A 5,142-nucleotide genomic window follows, 5' to 3' on the forward strand; every position below is an offset into this window, starting at 1 on the left:
AGTTGATGACACAAAGTTGTTAAACTTATACAACCTTGTAGAATCATCAGCAATGCCAGTAGCTAAATCTGTCTAGGATCTCGTAGGTCCTTAATTACAACATCATGAGGTTAAAATTCAATTAAATTGACCATTGTCTAGATGAATCGTTCCAGACCCTACAACACTAAGAGATCTATCATCACCAACATATATATTTTTGGTGTTACAATCATTTAAAGAGGAAAACATGGCTTTGTTTTTGGCCATGTGATAAGAAGCTCCAAAATCAATGAGCCAATCATGAGATTGAGAAGAAGAAGATACACTTAGTGCATAGCCAGACTGAGATGTTTGACAACCACATGCAGAAAGTGTTATTCCTGAAGATGAAGTTGAAGTTGAAGAATGCTCCAAATGGATGCTATGCTTCTTCATTACTGCTTCCAAGGCTTCCATCTTCTTAAAGCATTTGGATTCTAAGTGGCCATCTAGATTACAAAAGTTGCAATTTCTATCAGTCTTCTTCCTTTTTTTTGATTTGCCTTATCATTTTGTTGAATTGATTTTTCATTTCAAACTGAATTTCTTAGGACCCTTGTTTGGTTTAGGATCATTCTTTTTAGGACATTGCTTCTTAGGATTCTTTGAATTTAGTTTTTGTTGGGCGGCTAAGGCTTTCTTAGAAGAGTTTCCAAGATTAAGAAGACCAAGATGTAAGAGTTTTTCTTCTTCTCTTATTAAAGAATCACAAAAGGCATTAAAAGAGGGGGAATTGTAGTCTTGTCCTTGGGAAATGAAGGCATCCATAGTAGAATGGAAGGTGGAAAGAAACACAGAGTAGGTTGGTCCCAACTTAGTAAGAATGGAATATATAAGGCTATCATCTTCTTTCTTAACCTTAACACCTTCCAAGAGAAGTATAAGGGTCTTGAACTTGGAAAAAAAATATTCAATGGAAGAAAAATTATTGGGTTCCAACGTAAGCAATTCATTTTCGAGTTGATGGGCTCTAATTTCATTTTTAATTCCAAAACAATTAGTGAGTTGTTTCATTGCTTCATTAGGGGTATCAAGTTCCGTGATATGGAATCTAAGGTCTAGACAAATAGACATCCCTATTAACCCACGTTCTTGATCTTGCCTACTTTTCCATTTGGTTTCCTTATCTTGGTCTCTAGGTTTAGTTTCTTGGTCTGAGGCTATTCTATAAATACCTTTACTTCTAAGTAAATCCACAATGTAGGACCACCATTGGAAGTAGTTGGTGCTGTCAAGAATAACTTGGCACGGAATTTCCATTTTAATAGAAAATGAAGCTATAGATTTTGAAACTAAGTGTTCAAATGGAAAGATCTCGAAAAATTAGGATGATTAAAAAAAAGCAGCTCTGAAAATAGAAACTGAAGCTATAGATTTTGAAACTAAGTGTTCAAATGGAAAGATCTCGAAAAATTAGGCTGATTAAAAAAAACAACTCTGAAAACAGCTTCTGGATAAAGACATTATGGCTTTTTGAAGAAAAGTTGTTGAAGATGCCGGCGAAGTGTGTGAATGTGCAGAAGTGAATGATAATGTTATATTTAAATGCGCCCCACCCCCCTCCCTTTCTAAACTTAATCTAATTAGCTCACTTTAAAAAAAAAATTATGTGACCCACTTTTATAAATATTGAAAGTCACTTTTACAATGCTACTTTATGAGCTACTCACTAAATTGTCACTTAATAAAAGATAAAGAGACTATAGAATTATAAGTGACTCACTTTTTATAATGGGTGAAATTAATTTTACATAAAGTAACTATAAAACATAAGTTACATCTGCTTTTTGAAAATGTAACTCAACAAAAAGAAAAACTTGAACCCAAGACTTCTATTCTCATAAAGTAACTTTGGACCAAGTGAGCTAGTTTAAAAGGTTAGAAATTTTTGGAAACAAGGAATGGGGTTTTTTTTTAGTCACTAAAGCTTTGGGGTGTGTGCTTACTTGAAAAAGCTATTTTTTCCTGCAAAACAAAAAACTACACAACCGAACATGGACATACAAAAAAAACAAACCTTATGGCTTGAAGTTAGCTTTCAACGGAAACTAAATATTTTCCTCAATATTTTTGATTTTCCGAGATCACACTAAGGCATGGTGGAAAAGAGCATATGCATGAGAAAAATACTTCCTTTCTGTTTCTGATTTTCCCATAACGCACAGAGTCATGGGGCAAAGAGCATACGTAGAAATGAAAGGTATAGATTTGGCAATAAAAAATAGAGAGCTAAATAAACCAAAATAAACAGAGAGATGAATAACTAAAACTGCAAATAAAGATTGTATACCTCCATATATTAAAAATGATGTATCTAGGGCTACCGGAAACCTTTTCGTGCAAAATGAAAGGGGTTCCCCCTTGGAACAAATTCTCTAACGCAATAGAGCAATCCTCTCGGCCTGAAAGTAGTCATAAATAGTAGATCTAGGAAACGACAGTCAGATGCAGTTGTACTGGCTTCAGATTTGGATCACCAACAGATGTAGCCCTCAAATAGATCTGATACCATATAGGAATTTACAGGGTAAGTTCCTAAGATAGAACACCAAAGGACACCACTCACAAACAAATCACTAATCAATAAACTAGTATTCCCTACGTGGTTAAAACCCTCAAAGAGGGAAATAGTCCACGACCTGAGCCAACGCGACCACTTCAGGCAATTTATTAATAAAAGAAGGAAATTTTACATAAGATTCTCTCATGAAAGGTCACCCTACAAATGACCCTCCATGCTCTTTAAATAGAGATAATGGACCAATCAGGTGTTAAGCCACAGATCAAGCGTTGGTAATACCGAGGAGAGAATGAACCATCAGATCCCTTAATGTCTAGAATATATCGTGATTGTCAGATTGTAAGTTACAAAAGTACATAGTAAAGAAACACACTTTACCTAACTCTACACTAGAAAAAGTTATACTTAACTATTTCCTATGTGTCGAAATATCCAGAAATCTTGATCCTACCCAATGTCCTGCGAAAATAGGGCTCGAATTGTAGTAGCAGCAAGCCTCACTGCACAAAGCGCTTGATTGATACTGTGAAACCCCAACTATTGAATGTGAGTTGCATGATGATGGTAGAACCCCAACTGTTGGATTTGATTTGTATGGCGGTGGAAAAACCCCAACTGTTGGATCTTATTTGTGTTGCAGTGACAGAACCCCAATTGTTGTATATGATCTGGAAGATAAAGTAGTGAGAAATATTTAGATAGAAGAGGGAACTATGGTCATAAAGGAGTGTCAGGTGCTACAAATCACAAATATACACAGGGGTCCAACAATAGTACTTGGTCCAATCTTTCAGGGCACTAACTGAAGAGGATCGACCATACCCTTAGCCGTACTACCTGCCTACCCTATCGTAAACTCAAGTAATCTCCCTGAGTGTTGTTCTCAGTGTACTGTAGCAGCAATATGACCAAAGGCTAATCTAAGGATAGGTTTTAGGTGAGCCTAGGGGCCTTCCAATATACCCAAGGGTATGTGGAAGTGCAGTTCATGTGTGGTTCTGTCTAATGCAGTACTACTCAAAGGGGTACCCAGAGGGGTTACAAGGGAGTCCAACAATCGTGAACACCTCTTGTAGTTCCAATGTGCATGCCTCCCCAAATCCACAAGTTTATGCGCTCAATGACATATCCTATGGTTTAAAGACATCAGAACATGTCTCTAGCCTAAAAAAAAATCTACGAAAATTAGAGGTACAACCGACCCTAGAAAGTGATATGATACCACTTGTTATGCTCTTGACTTGCGAGAAATTCTAGAATACCAGAAACATTGAATAAAATGAGAAAAACACCAATTATTTTATTATTGAGAAATAGATTCAATGTTCACTTGCCTCTTTGAAGGGGTAATCCAGCAAATAAGAGCTCAATTACAATAAGACTTAATTATCTTTCATTTCCTATCTAAGACTATTTATAGCTAAATGACATCCAAAACCCTAAATACTATTGGTCCCTTGCATAACATGGGTTAACCACTTTATTTATTAACTATGACCCGTTTACAACTAACCGTGGTCCCTTTTCTCTAATGTGGGTCAACCACTTACAATTATTAATGTGGGATTTATTTACTCTCTAAATAACTATGACTATGACTCGAACCATTGGGCTTATTACATAAATAAAGGGGTTAGGGTTGGACCCTAACATATACCAAGAAATCATAATCATATAGCTAATCACATAGCTAATCAAATCCTAGATTGGCATGTATCACATATATATCACCATCAAGAAACTTAAAGCATGAACATAGTATCCATCACATAAATGTATAAATACTTCACATGTATAGAATCATGTACATAATGACACATCATAAGAGTGGAAAAAAATCACATCTCATATATATATATATATATCAAAAAATATATGAGTACAAAAATATACATCCACTAGCTTGAGGCCAGAAAAAAATAAGTCATCAAATAGAGAAGCATCCTCATAATGCGTGCTTACCTTAGTACATACAAAAGAAATATATAGGTCTATGGCTCTCCACCCCCTGTGCCCTCGTTTAAGGTCCAACTGTGCCATCTAGTGCTATAATGGGATGTGCAGTCATTGTTGCCATCGTGAGGTAATGAAGGGATGGGTGTTGCACTTTGTCATGGGCCATAACTGACTTCACCATCTCCTCCCACAGTTTATCCCATGCCTCCTTGGGCATCCCCCATGCCAAGGTGACTTCTAGACACCATACATCCTCTCAATCATTCAGCTACACCTCTACAACCTCTACTCGAGTCTTCTCCATCTCAGCACGTGCCCATAACCTAATAATCTCGGCTAAGGTGGAGGAGTTTCCTCCCTCTCCAAAGAGACCACCAATCTCTATTTGACAGTGTTGCATTGGCCTCTCATGCTCCTCCTGTGCCCTGGAATCTCTCCGTCGTTGCACCTTCTACCGCCATCCGTCAAGGATCGTTTCCTACCAAGTAGGCCAAGAGTCACCTACGTGGACCAACATCTACAAGAAAACTTACATGATATTAGTAACAACGTATATATACAACATATATACATGTAAGAATGCACAAATGCAGAAAACATAAATCACATAGCTATTGGCCCCCAAGCATTACCAGGGGGAAACC

The sequence above is a fragment of the Pinus tabuliformis genome, chromosome 2_1, assembly GCF_031772625.1.
Source record: "Pinus tabuliformis cultivar Carrire ecotype Pingquan chromosome 2_1, CPIR1, whole genome shotgun sequence".
Taxonomy (NCBI): Eukaryota; Viridiplantae; Streptophyta; class Pinopsida; order Pinales; family Pinaceae; genus Pinus; species Pinus tabuliformis.